The sequence below is a fragment of the Phocoena phocoena genome, chromosome 4 (assembly GCF_963924675.1).
Source record: "Phocoena phocoena chromosome 4, mPhoPho1.1, whole genome shotgun sequence".
Lineage (NCBI taxonomy): Eukaryota > Metazoa > Chordata > Mammalia > Artiodactyla > Phocoenidae > Phocoena > Phocoena phocoena.
Window position 1 is genome coordinate 81,479,696 of NC_089222.1, and position 22,642 is coordinate 81,502,337.

General features: G+C 41.4%; 2 non-coding genes across 2 annotated transcripts; both read left to right on the forward strand.

The window, feature by feature from the left end:
• Window positions 1-13,738: 13,738 nt before the first annotated feature.
• On the forward strand, window positions 13,739-13,811 carry TRNAG-GCC (transfer RNA glycine (anticodon GCC)). Its single transcript has one exon. It is a non-coding gene; the product is annotated as a tRNA-Gly (tRNA).
• Window positions 13,812-15,084: 1,273 nt separating this feature from the next.
• On the forward strand, window positions 15,085-15,156 carry TRNAR-CCU (transfer RNA arginine (anticodon CCU)). The gene has a single exon. It is a non-coding gene; the product is annotated as a tRNA-Arg (tRNA).
• Window positions 15,157-22,642: the final 7,486 nt, after the last annotated feature.

Below are 22,642 nucleotides of genomic sequence, written 5' to 3' on the forward strand. Positions count from 1 at the left end.
GAAAACTCGTTCCTTGAATACAAGCAATTCCTTTTACTCTTCTCTAACTTCCTTCCCTCATATTCAAGCAGACATCAGAGATATTTACTACTAGCTTAGGTACATCCTTTCTCTGGTTCATAGATTGGAAAATCCAACTGGTTAATAAGCCACTTCTACCTCTGTTGGGGTGGGGTAGAGGAGGGGGTGGGAAGAGCTACTATTAATGTACTTCTGAAAAACACTCTGATGCTCCTTGAGTTGCATCTCTCCAGATTTCACGGAAGCCAGGAAAGTATTGGTGACAATTGCTTATCCACCAACAAGCCTGGGTGCAGGTATGAAGAAGGGTAGTTAACTCCCCAATGGCAGTAAAATGTTATTTTTCTAGAGGAGTTTCAGTTAGGTAATTTGTTGCAATTTTAGTTGTCCTCCCTTTCTCTTCATCTCTCTCACTCCTGCCTACACCCATCTTGTTGCTTCCCAAATGCTGTTAAACATGGCAAATACCGCCCTGGTTTCTGTGCTGTGTCCTGCCCTGTGTAATTGTGCGGTTTAGATACTGGAGAGCCTAAGGGGTGCCATTTATGTAGACTCTGATGTAGACTGGAATGAGTGCTCAATGCCACCCAGAGGGAGGCGTCCACCTTCTTCGCACACTGCCATCAACCAGAGACGCTGCATCCTAGACAGGCCCAGTGGAAGTGAATCAGAGCCTTGGTTCTCAAATAGGGTCACACTGGAGCCACTTCTTCCACTGTTCCCACCCTCTGGAAGCTCATGGTACCCCCTTCCTCTTGAGGAAGTGAGGTGACAGCCCCCTCTCTCCCTCAATGTACACAATCACACAGAAGGTGTGTTCCCTCCCTCCTTCTCCTCTACTTTCCGTACTAGTTCACCTCTCTTGGGCTCTTCCAGTTCCCAGCTGGGTTCCACCTATCCTAATTCCCTCTATTCCCCTTGGCTATGGTGGAGAGTGGGAAGTTAGTTCCTGTTTTGAGAACTGAGGAAAACTGGGGAAATCAGAACAATATCTGTAGTTTGGTTTATAGCTGTTGATTTCTAGGTTTTGGTCATTGAACTGTGGTCATGTAAGATGCTAACATGGGATGTTCCCAAGGAGGATCTGGGTGAAGAGTATATGAGAAATCTCTTTACCGTCACTGCAACCCTTTTGCAAGTGAAAAGTTATTTTAAAATAAAAGATTTAAAAAAATGATATCTGGGAAAGTGAATCTACATGCATGTTCCAGAAATCTCTCAACCCAGAGAGCTGCCTCCTCATTCTGGTGGTTCTTCAAGCAACCCCTGTGCACGTTGGTAGGGGCACACACTCCCACCCCACCACCCATCTGTAGACAGGCCCTGTTTATGCTAATGTATGCCAGCCTACACTGAGATAACCATGGGGAAGAATAGGAATGAATCAAGGTAAGATGGGCTGTGAAATCCCAACTGGCATTGGTTGCAGAGCAGTAAGAACAATTATATATATATATATATTTTTTTTTTTTTTTTTTGCGGTACGTGGGCCTCTCACTGCTGTGGCCTCTCCCGTTGCGGAGCACAGGCTCCGGATGCGCAGGCTCAGTGGCCATAGCTCACGGGCCCAGCTGCTCCGTGGTATGTGGGGTCTTCCCGGACCGGGGCACGAACCCGCGTCTCCTGCATCGGCAGGCGGACTCTCAACCATTGCGCCACCAGGGAAGCCCAACAATTATATATTGAGTTATAACTTTGGTACATTTGAAATGAGAATATGAATGCAACCTACAGAATCTAGTAGTTTTAAGACACTTTTCCTATTGTTACATTAAAGTAGGTTTTCATTTTAATAAGATAGGTCTCTTCGGTGTCCTTGGGAATGTGTCCACTCACAGCAGAGGACAAGAAAGACTTTTCTAGCTTTCTCTTCAAGGGTGTGGATCAGAGCCATCTACAAGGGGGCAGTTGTTACTGTACTGTGCTTGGACCCCTCTCAGAAGTTCTAAGACTAGGTCCTTGGGGGTTGTTACTTAACTGCATTATGTGCATGTCTTATAAAGTCCTGAGTGACCCGAGTCATGCAACATTTTCAGCCTCTGTCACATTCCCAGTCATTAAGCTCCAACCACTCTGGATCTATTCTGTTCCTAAAACAGTCAGCCTTTCCCCAGTACAAGGGTCTTGTACTTGGTGTTCCTTTTTGGGGGGACACTCTTCATCTTGGTCTTCTCGTGGTACCTTCTTATCCTTCAGGTTTCTGCTTCAATTTCACCTACACAGGAGGTGTTTTCTGACCAACTACCTAAAGTTGTCACCCTATCCCTCTATCACATTGTCTTCTATTTTCCTTCCTAATGCTTATCATTATCTATGATTATTGTTTACCCATTTTTGCACTTGCTTATTATCTGGCTAGAATATCAATTTCATGAGAACAAGAACTGCTTGTTCACCACTGTACTTCAAACACCTAGAGCAGAGTTTGAAGAAAGTCGTGTCCACAGAGGGTGCAGCTCGTGTCCTTCTTGGAGTTGGGGCTTCCTCCTGTGGTAGAGAAGGAGACCCAGTGCACCTTCAGTCCGTGGAGGAGACACCATGGCCAAAGCTAGGAAGCGCGACATTGTGCAGACCATCCTGAATTCTTGGGGGGTGTTTTCTTCTCTATGAAATTTAAGGCTAGAAGACACATATTCCCTCTGTGCGAAAGGACATGATTTATCCACTCTTTCCCTTTCTTTCGCTCTTCCACAAATGTTTATAGTGTGTTACGATTTAGCTTAGTACCTGGCCCATAGTTACAGAACTGTGAACACAGAAGACTCAATCCCCAACTCTCCTCCTACTAATAGACCAGCAGGGCTGATCAGACAAGAGGCACCTACGATTCACTGTGAGAGGTGCTCTGGGAGGAGGTGGGCTTAGAAGTGCAATCTCTTCCTCACTTGGATTCATACCTGGTAAAGAGGAGGGTGAGGAACCTTGCAGGGCTCCTAGCCTGGATACTCAAAGGCTCTAAATAATCTGAGAATGTGTTAGTTTCACCAGGATGGTTTCAGTTACAAATAAATGACTTAACACTTACTGACCTGTATCTACCTTATCCACATATTTATTTTACCTGCCTTGCACCTGAAGGAATTTTCAGGGTGTTGATGGGGCAACTGGGCCTGAAATCAAGGGACTAGGGTTCATATCATCACTTTGATAAGAATCAGCCCTCAGACTGTATTTCTCTTCTCAGACTTCTAGTCATGGGGGCTCAGCAATCCGCCTCAAAACCTAGGGCTTCAGGCAACTCTTATGCACACCAAAGTTTAAAACGATGGAATTAGACTTTAAGCAATTGGAATTAGAGATTAAGTCTTTCCTGTTTATTTACAGCAAGCCTGGCACATAGTAGGTATTCTATAAATACCTGTTGGATATTAACTAAATTGTTGTGAAGTGGTCAGTGAGATACAAAATCTTATTGAACTTAAATTTCCTTATGTGTAGAATAAGTATAATCATAGCCTTAAAAGGTTGTTGAGAATATGAATGAAATAAAATAGGAGGGGTCCTATATTACAGTGCATGGCCCATGTAGAGATTTCGGTAAAGGTTAGTGGAATCTGGATCTATGTGAGGAATAAGGAGCAGACACGTTGATGTCTAGTGTGATTTGTGTGGGTTCTAACCTTTCTGATTGTGTCTCCTGGCTGCAGAGGCTGGAGAGCTAAAACCGACATTTCCAGACTCCCTTGCAGCTAGATTTTGTGAGTCACTTTTACCGATCTGAAACCCTGCCAGACTTAAATTCGGGACTGAGTTAAGAAGGCAGAGAGGCAGGACATCAGGCATCCTATCTTACCTACTCCCCTAGTAGCAGAAACAGTGTGGTCCTAGAGCTGGTGGATGTGGCGGTCTTCTGAGGGAGTCAGAAGCAGGGGCTCCTTTGGCTGACCGCTTCCATAGTACAGCTTTGGGGTTATTCCCAGAAGCTAGGGCTATGGTCCATTTCTTCAGCAGCCTTTCCCCGCAGTGCTACTCTTGAGCCATTTAATGCACTGTGTATTCATTTTCTAGGGCTGCCATAACAAATCACTACAAACTGGATAGCTTAAAACAACAAAAAATTACTCTCTCATGGTTCTGGAGGCTAGACGTTCAAAATCAAGGTGTCACTAGGGCCATGCTCCCTCCAAAGGCTCCGACAAGAATGTTTTTGGCCTCTTCCAAGCTTTTGGTGGTTGCCAGCAATTTTTGGCATTCCTTGGCTTGTAGCTGCATCATTCCAATCTTTGCCTCTATTTTTACATGACCTTCTTCCCTGTATGTGTCTCTGTGTCTTCACATGATTTTCATATAAGGGCACAAGACACTAGATTTAGGGCCCATTTTGATCCAGTATGTCCTCTTTTTAACTTAAGTAATCACATCTGCAAAGGCCCTAATCCAAATAAAGTCATATTCTGAGGTTTTGGGTGGACGTGAATTTTGGAGGGACACTATTCAACTCAATATACACTGCAATAATCTCATGTTGCTCAAACTATCTAGAGTGAATTCTGTTCTCTGAACCCCCTTGATTTGGATGACCTCTGAAACTCCCAAGCATCTCTGACATTGTAGAATTCTACTCTTAATAGTGAGATATTCAACCTTTGTTGTGATTGACAACTGTCAGGCTCAGGCACCAGCACCCATGCAGAAGACTTCATTGAAGGAGGGCTTCATTTATTTAAAGCCATCTATGATGATTCACTTGTACCTGGGGAGTGCAGCAACCCCCTTCTCTTCTATGGAAGCACACTGAGCCATTTATTCAGGCTTACTTGTCACTTTCCCTTTCTTCTCAACCCTCCTGATAATGCAAGAGAGACAGACTGCTTTGGTAGAAAAAGGCTTTTCACACACAAATGGTCCTTCAGTGTTGATTCTGTTCTCAGCAAGAGAAACTTGCCTAAAAAGTTATTTCAAAATTAGGTCCATAGGGAGCATCTCATTACAAAATTAATGAAGTGATTAGGGCTAAGAGGTGGTCACCAAGAAAGGGTTGAGGAGGAACCTAGATATTCAGATGTAATCCATGAAGATGGCCAGCTCTAGTTAACACTATTAGTAGTTAGAATGTGCCAGGCAAGATATATATATATCTATATATCTATCTATCTATCTATATATATATATATATACATACACACACACACACATACAGAATATGCACTCGGAATATATATATATATATGTATTCTGAGTTATAATTGACCCTTGAACAACACGAGTTTGAACTGTGTGAGTCCACTTATATGCAGATTGTTTTCAATAAATATATGGGAAACATTGTTTGAGATTTGTGACAATTTGAAAAAACTCAAACTGTAGCCTAGAACTATTGAGATGATTAAGAAAAGGGTATGTTATGAATGCATAAAATATATGTAGACATTAGTGTATTTTTATATAGACATAAGGTGAGTGATATTTAATATAAAATTAAGAATGTATTAATTTTCTTACTGTTTTATAGCTTTGCTTTCAAGTAATTACATTACTGTACATTATATCTCTCCCTTTCATAATTGGAGAATTATGTATCAGTCTATCATCACAGGTTAAGTGGTTTTTTAAAAAAAAAGTAACAGTGTTTCCAATAGTGAATTATGGCTATGCCTGTAATACTCTATGCCATAAAAATTTTGTAATGATTCATTCGTTAGTTGTATAGGCTAGGCTTCCATGAAGCAATTGTATCAATTACACTAGGCTACCATAAGGTAATCATATTGCTGCTTCTTCATTCCCAATGCATGAATTTTGATACCTGTAAATAAAGATGAATTTCTTTTTCTCATTATCTTTTCATTTTTTAATGTCTAGTGTTACTAATGCATATAACATCTACAGGGTTTTGTATCATATAAGGCAATATTGATGTTGGTACTGACAGACAGATGATTCATCTTATAAACAGATGATGTAAACTTAGGATATTAATACAGTACAGTACTGTAAATGTATTTTCCCTTCCTTATGATTTTCTTAATAATTTTCTTTTCTCCAGCTCACTTTGTTGTAAGAATCTAGTATATAAAACACATAAGATACAAAATATATGTTAACTGACTCTTTATGTTGTTGGTTAGGCTTCTGGTCAACAGTAGGCTATGAGTAGTTAAGCTTTTTTGGGAGCGTGGGTCAAAAGTTATCCATGGATTTTTGAACGAATAGGGTTTGGTGCCCCTAATCCCCACTTTGTTCAAGGGTCAACTGTGTGTGTGTGTGTGTGTGTGTGTGTGTGTGTGTGTGTGTATGTGTATATATATATATATATATATAATTAGCAGTTTGAGATTGACACACTACTATATATAAAATAGATAAACAACAAGGACCTACTGTACACAGAGGACTATATTCAGTATCTTGTAATAACCTATAATGGAAAAAAAAATATATCTATATATAACTGAATCACTTTGCTCTATACCTGAAACTAACACAACATTGTAAATTAACTATATTTCAATTAAAATGGTTAAAATCTCTATTATGTATATTAGTTTTCTATTCTCGCCATAGCAAATTTCTACACACTTGGTGGCTTAAAACACAACCATTTATTATCCTATAGTTTGGTAGGTCAGAGGTCTGGGCATAGCGTAGCTCAGCTGGCTCCTGTGCTCAGAGATTCATAAGGCAGAAATCAAGGGGTTGGCTGGGCTTTGGGGAAGACTATATTAGATTGGCCAAAAAGTTCGTTCGTTTTTTCCGTACCATCTTATGGAAAAACCCGAAGGAACTTTTTGGCCAACACAATACTTCCAGGCTCATTCAGGTCGCTTGTGATTTTAAGACTGAGTTTGCTATTTCCTTGACACATGGCCCCCTTAATCTTCAAGCCAATAATGGCACATCAAGTCCTTATCATGCCTTGGATCTTTACGTCCCTTTCTGCTACCAGCTGGAGAAAGATCTCACCTGTACCACAGCTGGCATACGGGGGCTGGCATCGAGTGAACAGGCAAGAAGAGTTACTGACTGGAGGAGGGAGAGGCGGTGGGAGGTGGTAGAGCTGAAGGATCGTCAGCAATAGGAGATGGAGGGCAAGCTGCAGTTTCACTCATGCCTGACATTGATGGCACAGGCTCTGGTTCCTTGCTGCGTGTTCACATCTTTGAAAGTTCACAACTTGAACGTTCGTATGTAGGGGACTTACTGTATAGGGAGGAGAGGAAGGAGTGGATATTGTGGGATGCTGAGGATGTGCCATAATAGAAATACTTGATTGCTTGTACGGATCTGAGGTGGGTGTGACTTGTGTCTCACGTTATAGCAGATCCTGAGAATATGAAAGTTGTGCCGAGCCCCCCAGCCCCCCAGTCACGGAGGATCATAGCAATGGGGCTGCGTGGTGTGTTTAGGTGTGTTATGGGTCTGAGGCAGCCTCGTCAAAATTCTTGGCTGTCAACATGGACAAGGGAACAGCCAAAGGCCTCCCAAATACCTTGGACGGTTGTGGGAGAGGCCTTGAGAGCTAGATCTGGGACCTGTGGTGGTTTGAACCATGAGGGTGCACCTGTCATCTGCCAGAAGTGTGAGCCCCTAGTTGTGCCAGTGGCAATATAGGTCATGAGGGATGATGACCAATTGTCTCCTCTTTCCTGTCTCTTGGCCCTAAGTCAGTCCCTCTTCTGCTACCCCCAGGGACCGATACCCCATCAGCAAGGAGTGAGAGAAGACCCTGGCTTCTCTAGAGCAACAGAACCAATAGGCTATTTATGTGTCTAAAGAAGGAGATTAACTCTGAGGAATTGGCTCACACAGGTATGGAGACTGAATGTCCACCATCTGTAGTGGGCAAGCTAGAGGCCCAGGAGAGCCGATGGTATGGTTCCTGTCTGAGTCCAAGGTCTGCCACCTGGGAGAGCTGATGGTGGAAGTTCCAGTCCGAGTCTGAGTCTGAAGGCAGACTGGTGTCCCAGCTCAAAGACAGGCAGAGAGGAAGAATTCTTTCTTATTCAGCCTTTTATTTAGTTCAGGCGTTAACAGAACAGATGAGGTCCAACCATGTTGGAGAGGACAATCTGCCTTATTCAGTCTACTGACTCAAATGTTAATCTCACCCAGAAACACCCTCCCAGACATATTCAGGATAATGTTTAACCAAATATCTGGGCATCCTGTGGCCCAGTCAAGTTGCCACATAAAAATGACCATCATACCCTAAATGGACTGAGATTATACAAATTTACAGAAAACAGGCTACTGCCTCTATATGCAGAGGGAACTCAGAGTAGAAATGAAGCCACATTGCTTGCGGATCTGAGTCAATGGTCTGGGTTGACTTACCTGCTCTTATATCTCGTCTTCACAGGGGCAACGGAGAACGATGTCCTTCTGGAATCCCTTCTGGGCTGTCATGAATGGAAGCACTTTCCATCTCCTCTCCCATGATGCTGCCCCTCTCTAGAGGTATTGTGGCTCTTGTAGCCATCCCTGTACCCCACAAAACACCCAGCACAGAGTCTTGCACAAAGACGGAGCTCAAGAAATGCCTTTGAATGAATGAATGATCTGAACATCTCTTTCTTTTGGGTAAAGTCACAAAGAAATCAGAGGGTAGGGGAGGGAAGCACAGGAAGGTGAATGTCTCCTGAGAAGAGCACTGGGCAGGGTATCTGGGGACCCAGGACTTATTCTGGGTTCTGCCACAAAGCACCTATGTGGCCCTGGCACATTGCTTAGCCTTTCTGAGCATCGATTTCATCCACTCTATGGTTAGAATGCTAATACGTATCCTGCCTACCTCAGAAGCACCTGGAGCTTTGGAGAAGATTGAATGGAACATTTCCTATGAAAGAACGTAAAATATTATAAAAATGCTATAAAATGTGTGGTGGATTTGTTGTAGTTGTTGTTTCATAGGTGTATGTGGTGTGTCCACAGATGATAAATTCCTAGTGATCAGGAACCCTGGATCTCACATATTCCTCAGAGTTCCAGGGCCAGAGAAGAGCTTGGAAGGGGCTTGACACTTACCTGCCAACCTGAACTTGCATTGCTACGAGTGCTTGCTGAGTCTGTAAGGGACTAATGATCCTCAAACTTCAAGGGCTGTGCCTTGTCATTACGTAAGTAAGAAAACTGCATAACTGGTTTAGTGAAAGGAAGTCAACATGGAAATGACTCCCCATCTCCTCTAGGGAAGGGCCGGGTGCAGGACACATACTATGTACAAGGTCCTGTTCTGAGTGCTGGTGGGAGAAAAAAGATTCATTAAGCATCCCACCTTGGCCATTTCTTGAGCACCTGTGGCGTGCCAGGTAGGGTGTTTTTCCTGTGTTCATACAAATAGCTCTCATAACAGCTCTGTGGGGTAAGGGCTGTTATCCCTGTTTTGCAGTGGAGGAAGCTTGGAGGGCGATAGAGTTGAAGTAATGTATCCAGCAAATGCTGTGTAGCACTGGGATTCAAATCGTGTCTCAATGCAAAGCCCTTACTTTTTCCATTTTATTATATGAAGTATGAATCTGGTTTATAATTTAGAATTTTGCACAAGCCCCATTTCAAAAGAAGAAAAAGAGAAAAATACGGCATGCTAGTAGGTGGATTCTTTTAAATGGCACTCTTAGAAATTATCACATTATGGGGTACCAGTTCATTTTCAGGCTCTAGTTTTTAATTTCCATAAAAATATCCTTTATTTATAACCAGTTTGGCTTCACATGCTTTCCTCCCTCTTTAGTGAATATTGCCAAATATTTGCAACAATCTCCTAGATGTTTTGTGCTAACCAAGAACATGGTTCTTATCATTTTTAAATGATTAAATTAAGATTTACCCTCAAAGGGTTAGGACTCTGAAAACATCCCATTTTGTTGGTTCCAGGCACAGGAAATAAATCTACACAGAAAGAAAGGGGTCAGATTAATATAATTGTGGTGACCCCTACATCTCTGTGGACCTAGGCATGGGGGTTTGGGCAGCACGCAGCCTGCCTGAAAAAGGCTCCCTGCCCTTGGGTAAGAGAAAAGAAGTACAGCCTGGGGAGAGAAAATAATACAAAAAGAGGAAGGAGAAAATGAGTTGTAGGAAAAGAAGGGAGGATTGTAATTATAACTTTAAACGTTTCAAACATATTGGGAACTACACAGTATTTAAGGACGATGACCCTGAAATATAAGGTTCATATAGCGTATCACATGAGTATGTCATTCAATATTCGAGTATTTTTTGAGTCTCTTGTCAGTGCCCAGCAGTTTCCATTCTAGTGGTAGACATGCATCATTATTTTCTTGGTCACCCAAGATTAACTGATATTTAATTGAGTCAGCCAGTTAGGCCACAAACATTTAAGGAGCATACACTATGTATAAGGTACTGTCCTGGGGGATGATGAGAGAAAAAGAAGCACTAGGAATCTCAACCCTGTCCTCTCAGAGCTACTAGTTCTGCACAGGAACTGATTAACAATAATGCAAGATAGGTACCATACCAACATAAAATATGAGTGTTATAGAGGAAAGAGAGATTATTATTTGTTGAGATGTGGTAATGCTTCCTGCAGGTGGTGATATTAAACCGATGTTTACTTATGCGAATACTAGCAGGAGGCGACATTCTGGGTGAGGAGTATGTGGATCTCGAGAGTGGAGGCCATGCGTGAGAACCTGTGATTTGACTGGCTGGAGTAAAAGGTGATTGAGAACAGTAGTCAGAGGTGAGCAGGGGAAGGTTGGCAAGGGACGGACTGCAGAGAGCTTTTAATGCCAGGTGTAGCCATCAGGATTTGCTTAGAGAAGCAAAATCATTACAAATATTGTGGAATAATGATTTATTCCAGGAATTAGATCTTACACGTTCGTGAGAGGAGCTGGAATATTTTGGCTTTCTATTAATGTATAACAAATCGCCCCAAAGCTTCCTGGCTTAAAAAGACAACCGTGTTACCTGCTCATGATTGTACAAGTTCACTGGGGCTCAGCAGGGTGGCTTTTTGCTGGTCCCACTTGGGATCTCTCAGGTGGCTAGGTAGGAATCTCCAAGATGGCTTTACTCCTGTATCTGGTGCTTAGCAGGGATGGCTGGGGGCCTATGACCTCTCTGTCTCCACATAGCACTTTCCATAGCATTTCTTAGGATCATCCATAGTTTGGGTGCTTTACATAGTGGCTGGATCCTAAGAACTCTCACTCCAGTAGGATAAGCAGCAATGTTCAAATGCATATTAGGCCTCTGCTTGCATCGTGCTTGCAAGTGTCCCATTGGTCTCAATCCTCGAGTCTGTGTAGGGGAGGACACACAAGGGCAAGGGTACTGAGAGATGTGCTTCATTGGGGCCATCAGGGTAACCACACCAGGCAAAGGGATTAAGAACTTTTTCTGTAGGTAATAGGGAGCTATTGAAAAATTTGGAGATGAAAGTACCAGGATGAGATTATTGTTTTAGAAAGATGCATCTGGCAGTATTGTTATAGGATGGTGTGGAGACACATGAGGCAGGAAGGCCAATTAAGAGACTATTATAAATAGTCAAGGTGAGAGGAAAGGAGGGATGGAACTAGCATATATATCAGCCAACTGCTTATATGCTTTCAGACCTATGCCTTTCTCTTCCCCTGACTGCAAGGGAGCTGACTCTTACAGCTTGTGTTTCCCAGGCTCCACATCACCTGTCAGCTGGCTTCCTGCTGGTTTGGCCAATGAGAGGCTCTGGTGGAAGAAGGGAGGGAAGGAGGAAGGAAGAGTAGTTCTCTTTCAGTCTGCTTCAGGTGGTACTTCGGGCAGCAGTGGTAACTGCTCTATGGTTTTAGCTTTGGTAATCCTGTCTTTCACTTTTGCCTCTCCACATTAAGGATAGTAGCAATTTACCATTGTACTTATTTCTGAATTGCTTGATTATCCCTTGTTTAGCTTCTCTGTTTTTCTGTCACCTGCAGAGCTACAATTCTGTATTTAAGTCTTTCTATTTAAAATAATTAGTGTAGTTTCTATTGTCATGATTGGACCCTGGCTGATACAGTAGGCCAATAGAAGTAGAGAAAGGGTAACACATAGAACGATGATTATATAGGACTTTGAAAATAATTGTAGAGGTGGGTATTTTAGAATCCCAGTAGGTATCCATGATGGTTTGGAGTTTTTGAATTTGGGTAACTGAGACAATGGTAGTATGAGTAAAAAGAACAATAATGAGAGGAAGCAACCCTTGGAAAAAAGATGATGGGTTCAGTTTGGGACATACTATTTTAGGTGGTAGGTTATTTAGATGATGATGACCACCAGGCAGTTGGGGGAAAGGTCAGAGGCAGGAGTTTAGCTTTTGGTGCCATATGAGTGGAAGTGGTTGGAAAGATTATGAAATTTTATAATATGGCCAGAAGGAGATTAGGAATGAAAACAAAAATTTAGTAATTACCTGTGTATAGGGAGAATGGGAGTAAAGAAAAGCAAAAGAAAAAGAGTTCCAGGAGATGGGGCAGAACCACAGAAGACATTATTACAAAAGCCAAGGAGAGAATTTCAGAATGAAGAGGGTGTTTTAGTTTTCTGTTGCTGCTGTAACAAATTACCACAGACTTAGTAGCTTCAACAACAGAAAATTATTATTATTTTTTTAAAAGATTTTTTGATGGGGACCATTTTTGAAGCCTTTATTGAATTTGTTACAGTATTGCTTCTGTTTTATATTTTGGTCTTTTGGCCGTGAGGCATGTGGGATCTGAGCTCCCCGACCAGGGATGGAACCCACACCCTCTGCCCTGGAAGGCGAAGTCTTAACCACTGGAGCGCCAGGGAAGTCCCAACAACAGAAAATTATTATCTTCCGTTCTGTAAGTCAAAATCCTGGCAGGGTTCTCACCTGGCTAAAATCACGATGTCACAGGACTGTATTCTTTTCTGGAGGTTTTAAGGAAGAATCTGTTTACTTGATCATTAGGATTGTTAGCAAGATTCACTTTCTTGTGGTTGTAGGACTGAGGTCCCATTTCCTTGTTTGCTGTTGCCTGAGCATTCTGGAGGCTGCCTTACTCCATCTTCAGCTCCTGGCTGTCTTACTCCATCTTCAGCAATGGTGGATTATGTCCATCTTATGCTTCAAATCTCTCCTATGGCTTTTTTCATCACATTTTTCTGACTGACTCTTGGCTCATGTGATTAGATTGGCCCCACATGGATAATCTATGAAACTCTCCCTATCTCAAGGTCTGTAACCTTAATCACATTGCCAAGTCCCTTTTGCCATATAATGTAACATGTGCACAGGATCCAGGGATTAGGAGCTGGGCATTTTGGGGGGATCATTTTTCTGCCCACCACCGAGAGTAAACTGTTATTGTTATCTGATGCAATAGCCAAATAGAGTGAGGAATAAGAAAAGGACCTAAGACTTGGTGATTGGAAGTCTAAGGTGCCCTTTGGGATAATTGCTTGCATGGAGTGATGAGGGCAGAGGACAGCTTGCTGGGCTTAATGGAGGGTGAGGGTGGACAGGAGGTAGTAGCAGAGTCATGCCATACACAGAGCTCTGGGGTTATTGTTACTCGGAGGTAGCCAGAGTTCAGTACTTGTTTACAAAGTGCAGACCTCTCTCTCCCGTAGTTTGGTGACAAAGTGAAGGAAAACAGAAGCACACCTGAAGACTTCTCCCTGGAGAAATAGAAATGGAAGATGAACAGATGGGTGCCAGAGAAGGTAATTGAAGATAGCTGTTGAGGGTTTCTTTGGAGATGGAAAGGAGTAGGGCCAAGTCAAGTTGAAGGGTTGGCCTTAAAAAGGAGGAGCAGGGACTTCCCTGGTGGTCTAGTGGCTAAGACTCTGCACTGCCAATGCAGGGGGCCCAGGTTCGATCCCTGGTCAGGGAACTAGATCCCACATGCAGCAACTAAGAATTCTCATGCGGCAATGAAGATCCTGTGTGCCAAAACTAAGACCCAGCGCAGCCAAATAAATAAATAAATACTAAAAAAAGGGGGTGGGTGGGAATCTTTGTACTTAATATATGAAGGAAGAAGAGGATATATGAAAACAGTCGTTCAAAAGCAAAAAGAAAAGAGATGGAGATGATTATGTCAGAGAGGTGGTGGTCTTTGAAAGAGGATTGTGGTTATTTGTGTATATCCATGAGGGGTGTGGAGGGGTGGGACTGGGAGCTTGAACTGAAAATCTGCCAGAAGTTCTGTTGTTTTTTTTGCAATAAGCTTCCTTTTTTTTTTTTCCTGTTCCTCCATCACATGTGAGGCAGGTGATAGCCAGCTCAAGTCTCCCAAGTGTGCAACTGCAACAACCAGGTCAGACTGATTAAACTCTTAATTCTAAATTTTTAAGGAAGAAACAATTTGACTAGTTTCTCTTAGTTCAGATGTTCGCTCTTAATCCAATCAGGCATGACTAAAAGGAGCCTGTAACTGGGAGCGTTTCATGGCAGTCATTTCCCAGAGGAGGTGATAAGGTAGTACCCCAGGAGCTTCAGTGCTGGTGGGATAGTTTTAACCAATATAATGAAACCAGTAAGGATGGAAACAGCGGATGAATGGCTGATGGTTGTAATAACAACAATGATCATGATTAGATAACTACTGGAGCTGAGATTTGGGGGTTTATCCTGAGGGTTTCTATGGATCACCGAATGGAAGAAAGCATGAGAGGCTATTTTTAAAAGGACTGTTTTAGGAGATTATATATATAGATATAGATATAGATATATTTAAGGAAAAAGGGAAATAAAAACACACCAGGGAAAAGAGGAGTTTGGAATGAGGAAATGAAAAGGGAAGGCAGCCCACTTGACACCAGGTATTTTTGGCTAACCTCCATGACCAGGGCAGAGATCTCTTCCCTGGAGGTGGGCAGTGCTCACCCAAGATGCTCAGTCACACCTGGGATGGAGTGTTCCAGAAACCAGGGTATAGTCTGCTAAGTTCAGAAAATCTGAACAGAGTAAAATGATGCTAGGCATTAATGTGGCTTCGCTCAATGAATTTCCTTCCTTCAGTTAACAAGATTACTATCATTGTTATTAAATTAAATTATTTCATGTGTGAAGAAACCAATTTTCAAAACTCAAATTGCCTTACTGAGTGTCTTCTGGGCCAAAGTCATTGAAGACCAGAGTTCTAAAGATGATAACAAGGGACTTCCCTGGTGGTCCAGTGGGAAGACTCCGTGCTCCTAATGCAGGGGGCCCAGGTTCGATCCCTGGGCGGGGAACTAGATCCCACGTGCGTGCCGCCACTAAGTCTGCATCCCGCAACTAAGAACTAAGAGTCCACATGCTGCAACTAAAAGATCCCGCATGCCGCAACAAAGAATGTGCGTGCCACAACTAAGACCCAGTGCAGCCAAAATAAATTATCAAAATTTAAAAAAAATAATAAAAAAATAGATATAAAAAAAATAAGGATGGTAACGAAAAGGCAACCCCAACATCCAGGTATGTAAACAAGATGATGGGAGACCCATGTACTCTACTCTGGACAACTACAGTGTTCCATTTTCATGGCATGTGTATCAGAGTCTACATGAATATTGAGGGCTCATCACTGTGGGCATACCTGTTATGCTTCTCCTTGGAAACCTAGTCACAAATGGGTTGAGACCCTTTCATGAATGCAGGGCAGGGAGGAAGCTCTAATTTTAGAAGTAATTCTACTTAAATATTTATGATGAGTTTCAAGTCACTGAGAATATTAGTTCTTAATGAGAACATCGATAGGTCTTTGGCTCAAATGAGGTGAAAGCCACTACTAGTTTTGTAATGCATCAGCTTAAATGGTCCACTGACACAAGTCCACACTTGACTTTCTTCGTTATGCATTACCAAGGAGAAGAAATAAATCTCAACCTGAGGTTTGCTGGAGCAAAATAATTCACCTCAGTGGTATCTCTGTTATCCTAAATTTCATTCTTTCCTTGATGGCTGTATCAACACACACAGATCATCTTTGACTACAAAGTCAAGACTTGAATGGATTTAACTTCTTTTCATAGGAAACTTCTTAAGTGGAGACTTCTTGTGCCTAACATTTTACCGTCAGTTGCTAAAGACGTTGCTTAACAGTGTTATAATTATGTATGAATTCAAAGCCAATTTAAGATCGAGTATCCATCTGGATATAGGTATGTTGTTAAGTATATATAGTTTGCCTTCAGTTGATATGAAGAGTCTCGTCCATTGTTTTTACTTTTCATCATGCCTTTGAAGCCGAATCCGGCCTCTGTACCCCAGCACCGAATTAAATCTCGGAAACAGAGTTTTGGACAAAGTAGAAAAGAATAGCGTTATTGCTTTGCCAGGCAAAGGGGGCCACAGTGGGCTAATGCCCTCGAAACTCTGTGTCCCCACCTGGAGGGGGCAGTGAGGAGTTTTATAGTAATGGTTCAAAGAGGGCGTGGTCAGCTCATGGACATTCTTCTGATTGGTTGGTGGTGAGGTAAGTGGGAGGCAGCATCATCATCCTTCTGGTTCCAAACGGTCTGTGGTCTATGTGTTCGTGGGCAGCATACCGTTAACTTCTCCCACCTTGTGGGGCTTCCCTATCTGCACAACAGCTCAAAGATGTTGTTATGTATATCCCCTGAGGCGGGACCAGGACCCTGCCCCAAGGCTGCACTATTGTTCCTCTTGACTGCTCCTTCCTTGTCTCTGCATCTCCTCCCTTCCCTAATTAGCATCTGTTTGAACCTGCCCTTGGAACTCAGAGGGGAGGTCCTGGAGGCTGAATGAAGCCTATTTCCTACAAACAAGAAATGGGGGACACAGAAAGGCTTCAGTGCCCAGGAGCCTATGAGCCTTTTGTGCACCGGATCCTGCTTGGTATCACTCATGATTGATTTCATTTAAAGAAGACCATATAATTAATACTTCTTAAAAATAAGGACATTATACTTTCCTCCTCTTCTGACATTTTCGAGAACATCTCTCTGTCCAATAGAACTTCCTGTGATGAAAGAAATGCTCTGTGTTTGCACTGCCCAGCACAGCAGCCATGAGCCACGGATGGCTACTAAGCACTTGACATGTGACCAGTATTCCTGAGAATTAAATCATTAATGTTCTTTAAATGTGATTAATTTAAACTTCAATTTAAGTAGCCACATTTGGCTACTTAGCACTTGAAATGTGGCTAGTGCGACTGAAGAACGGGATTTTTAACTTAAATTTAAATAGCCTCGTGTGGCTTTTGTCTTCCACATTGGACAGGGCAGATGTAGAATATTTTCGTCACTGCAGGAAGTTCTGTTAGACATTTTGGTTCTAGATATAAAATTCTTCAAGAGCAGGGAGCGAGTAGTTGTCTCTGTAGCCCTCATTCCCTAAGGTGGTGTGAAGAACTCACTCATACATGCATTTATTGCCTGATCAACTCCTTAATAGGAAGGCCTGCTTCTTGAAGGGCCCATTTTTCATTTCTGGCCTTTGATTCATTATAAAATGTACTTCTTTTTTTTTTTTTTGCAGTACGCGGGCCTCTCACTGTTGTAGCCTCTCTCGTTGTGGAACACAGGCTTAGGACGCGGAGGCTCAGTGGCCATGGCTCACGGGCCCAGCCGCTCTGCGGCATGTGGGATCTTCCCGGAGCGGGGCACGAACCCGTGTCCCCTGCATCGGCAGGCAGACGCTCTACCACTGTGCCACCAGGGAAGCCCTATAAAATGTACTTCTAACTCTTGCAGTTCCTTGCTGCTTTAGGATTGCTGTATTTCTCCTTCTCAGTTCTTACCTGGCTATTAGAGCTGGTTTCAGCCATGCAGTCGGATGCCTTTGCTCGTTTGCTCTGTCCCATTCCTGATAGATGGAAGTAATGAATTAAAAACAAACAAACAATTTATAAAAACAAGTGTAGTATGTTAATCAGGGTACATAAATTCAGAGTATGATTGAAAGAAAATCTAATATTTAGATACAGGGGTACCTCTCAGGACACTTTATATGTAATGAATCCCTGCATAATCTAATTCTAATTTTTTGCAGGGCATGTTAATTAGAATGAAACCTCCCTGAATTGACATGGGTTTCACAATGCTTTTGTGCTTCAGGTCTTCAAGAAAGCTTGGTATTCAAAGTCCCTGAAAGATGTCTGACTAGCCTGTTACTTGCCCAGCACATAAAGTTTTATCTCTGAAGATGGTTGAAATGTGCTTTTCTGCACACGCAGTGGGAAGTTTGAATGAAATGAGAGGGAATCATCATCCTCTGCTATGGCTACATGGACCCATAGATCAGATTCAATCACTGTTTTATAAGTGTGCTATGTACTATAAAGCTGTATTGAGTTCACATCTGTAAGATAGGGTATGAGTCGTTTAAAAGAGGCCATACTAGATCAGAGATCATGCTCAGAAACAAATTTACCAAAGGGGGTCAGTGAGAATAGCTCACTATACAGAGTGGTTTATAGCAAGGGCTATACTGTTAGTAAGTCTGTTTGAATTTGAATCCTAGATTACTAGGGCTGTGACCTTGGACCAATTACCTTTGTCTCTGTGCCTCAGTCTGGTCATCAATAAAATGAGGATGTTAGCAATATCTATACTATAGGGTCATGTGACAATTAAAAGAGTAAGTTCTCAAAACAAAAACACCCAATTTATTATTACTACTACAAACTATTATTATTACTTTCCAACTACACTTGACAAGGAGTGGAGAGTCTTAGAACACATTAATTAGATTGAGTCAGAGAAACCACCAACTAAGAATGAACAGTTAGGCTGTTTATCACAGACTAGAGAAATCACATTACTGCAATAAGCAAGGGGAAAAGAATCTGTAGAATCCTTTTCATGGCAGGAATACTTCTATGCATCCAGTTCATGTCTTCCCAGTGTCTTGTCAATGTAATTCTCTTTGTAGTGGAAGGCCTTCCCATTGTGCATTCTGTGTGTGGATGTCTCGTCTCCTCTGTTCTTCCTTTCCTCCCAGCGTTATTTCCTGGATCAGGGATTGAGCTGAAGAGCTATACTGTAAATTCCAAGGTGGCAGCACACAGGTGATTTGTGGTATTGAGGGATTTCTGAATCCCTTTACTCTTCATAGCCAGGTTACGTGAACACACTGGACTTATCCCCAGTTCTAGGCATAGGAGATCTGTAAGTGTCCTCAGACCCATACTTTAGGACTTGCTATGAGGTGCTAACCATCTTGCTAATCTAACCCTTGTGATTTGCCTCCGTTTAGGAAATGGAAATTTCTGGTTTGTTGATTTTAACCTAGTTCTCCTTCTTCCCAGCTCCCTGAGTTGGAGCTTTGACCTTGATTTCTGAAATGCCTTCCTGGCATAAGGTTTTCTTCCAAGAATTCAGTGACTGGGGTCCTCCTACATTTTAGTGGCCTCTTTCCTGTCTGGGCTTCTGCATATAGCCCACCTTAAATTCTTTATCACTTCCTTCCCATTTCATATTGGAACCTTTGGTACCCCTCATATTGGGGCCTACTGTCTGTTGCTCTGACAGGAAATTGCTACAGTCCAGAAACATTATGCTTTATTGGAGGCATTTTCCTCAAGTCTACTCTGCCTGGTGAGGAGGAAAGTGTTTGGTCTGGTTCCCTTTCATTGGCTCATCTGGTCCATGGGCTTGGTCCCACCCATGCCATGCTCAGGATGTCTGACCAAGAGACCCTCAGTGAAACTATACACATTATTTTTTCATTCTACTAATACTTTTTGTGCATCCACTTTGTACTATTCTAGACACAGGAGATACTGCAGAGAGCAAAAAAAAAAAGTCTCATCCTCATGAAACTCAGATATCGACATTTTTTGGGCATGTGTGATTTGATTGGGAATTTTCTACTGCTGTGTGGATGCCAATTTGTAGAGATTTTTGCAGTGCATATAATCTACTTAAAAATATTCAATATAATATTTAATAACTGTAAGAATTCACTTTTAACTGTCCTATGTTATTTATAATGCACCAGACAGAAATCTCAGCTAATGGTTGTAATTCAATGATACCTAAAATAATTGGTTTGAAATTCAACAGGGTAACTTTTGTCTTCCCTAACATCAGTCAACTATATAATCTGAGTTTGCTGGTTCATCATCATCGGGATGGAGGTGGTTGTGTTCAACCAGCTGTCACGTAGTAGGTACTCATGTGTTCTAACTACTGAATAACTGTTCCATTTGAATAGAATCCATGCATCATACTGTTCTTTAAAAAAATTGTAAAATACACATAACGTAAAATTTACCATCTTAACCATTCTTAAGCGTACAGTTCAGTGGCATTTAAGTGCATTCACATTTTGTGCTGCCGTCACCACTTTTTTTTTGGCTGCTCAGCTTGTGGGAGTTTAGTTCCCCAACCAGGGACTGAACCCGGACCCTCGGCAGCTTTATCCATGTTGCAGCCTGTGTCAGAATTTCCTTCCTTTTTAAGGCTGAATAATATTTTATTGTATACATATATCACATTTTGTTTATCCATCCAGTTGTCAATGGACACGTGTGTTCCTTCTACCTTTTGGCTACTGGGAATAATGCTGCTAAAAACATGGGTATGTAAATCTCTCCAAGCTCCTGCTTTGCAGTTCTCTGCAATACCCAGAATTGCAATCGCTGGATCATATGGTAATTCTATGTTTAATTTTGAGGAACTGCTATACTGTTTTCCACAGCAGCTGTACCATTTTACGTTCCCTTGAAGAGTACACAAGAATTCCAGTTACTCCGCATCCTGCTGACATTTGTCATCTGTTTTTTTTTTAAGTTTGCAAGGACTTTTTTTTTTTATATTGGAGTATAATTGATTAACAATGTTGTGTTCGTTTCAGGTGTACAGCAAAGTGATTCAGTTGTACATATACATGTAACTATTCTTTTTCAAATTCTTTTCCCATTTAGGTTATTACAGAATATTGAGCAGAGTTCCCTGTGCTATACAGTAGGTCCTTGTTGGTTATCTATTTTAAATACAGCAGTGTGTACATGTCAATCCCAAACTTCCAGTCTATCCCTCCTCCCCACCCTTCACCCCTGGTAACCATAAGTTCATTCTCTAAGTCTGTTTCTGTTTTGTAAATAAGTTCATTTGTATCATTTGTTTTAAGATTCTGCAGATAAGTGATATCATGTGATATTTGTCTTTCTCTCTCTGACTTACTTCACTTAGTATGATAATCTGCATGTCCATTCATGTTGCTGCAGATGGCATTATTTCATTCTTTTTAATGGCTGAGTAATATTCCATTGTGTATACATACAACATCTTCTTTATCCATTCATCTGTCGATGGACATTTAGGTTGCTTCCATGTCTTGGCTATTGTAAACAGTGCTGCAATGAACACTGGGGTGCACTTATCCTTTCGAACCATGTTTTCTCTGGATATATGCCCAGGAGTGGGATTGCTGGATCATATGGTAGCTCTATTTGTAGTTTTTTAAGGAACCTCCATATTTTTCTCCATAGTGGCTATACCAGTTTTATTCCCACCAACAGTGTAAGAGGGTTCCCTTTTTCCCACACCCTCTTCAGCAGCACTTATTGTTTGTAGACTCTTTGATGATGGCCATTCTGACTGTTGTGAGGTGATATCTCATTGTAGTTCTGATTTGTATTTCTCTAATAATCAACGATGTTGAACATCTTTTCATGTGCCTCTTGGCTATCTGTATGTCTTCTTTGGAGAAATGTCTGTTTAGGTCTTCCGCCCATTTTTTGATTGAGTTTGTTTTTATGGGTATGAGGTGGTTTTGATTTGCATCTCTCTAATGATTAATGATGTTGAGCATATTCTCATGTGCTTATTGGCCATTCATATCTCTTCCTTGAAGAAATGTCTATTCAAGTCTTCTTTTAATTGCATTGTTTTGTTGTTGTTGACTTGTAGGAATTTATTATATATTCTAGATATTAACCTCTATCAGTTATATGATTTGCAAATATTTTCTCCTATTTGGTAGGTTGCCTTTTCACTCTGTTTATTGTGTCCTTTGATGCACAGAAGTTTTAAATTTGGTATAGTCCAATTCATCTAACTTTTCTTTTGTTGCCTGTGCTTTTGGTGTCATATCCAAGAAGTAATTGCTAAATCCAATGTCATGAAGATTCTCCCCTCTGTTTTTATCTCAGCATTTTATAGATTTAGCTTTTATATTTAGGTCTTTGATGCATTTTTAAATTAATTTTTGTATATGGTATATGGTAAGGGTTCAACTTTATTCTTTTGCATGTAGGTATCCAGTTTTCCGAACACCATTTGTTAAAAAGACTGTCCTTTCCTCACTGAATGGTCTTAGCACCCTTGTCAGCAATCATTTGGCCAAATGTATTAGGATTTATTTGGGCTGTCTGTTCTATTTCATTAATCTACATGTCTGCCTATCTTTTAGTACTATACTGTTTTGATTATTGTGACTTTGTAGTAAGTTTTGAAATCGGGAAGTGTGTGACCCCCAACTTTGTTTTTCTTTTCAGTATGTTTTGGTTAGTTGATGTCCCTTGAAATTCCATATGAATGGATTTTTATGTTTCTGCAAAAAATATTGTTGAGATTTTGATAGGGATTGTGTTGAATCTACAGATCACTTTGAGTAGTTTTGGTACCTTAACAATATTAAATATTCTTATCTATGAACACAGATGTCTTTTATTTATTTGTATATTTAATTTCTTTCATCAACATTTTAAAATTTTCAGTGTATAAGCCTTTTGCCTCCTTGTTTAAATTTATTCCTAAATATTAT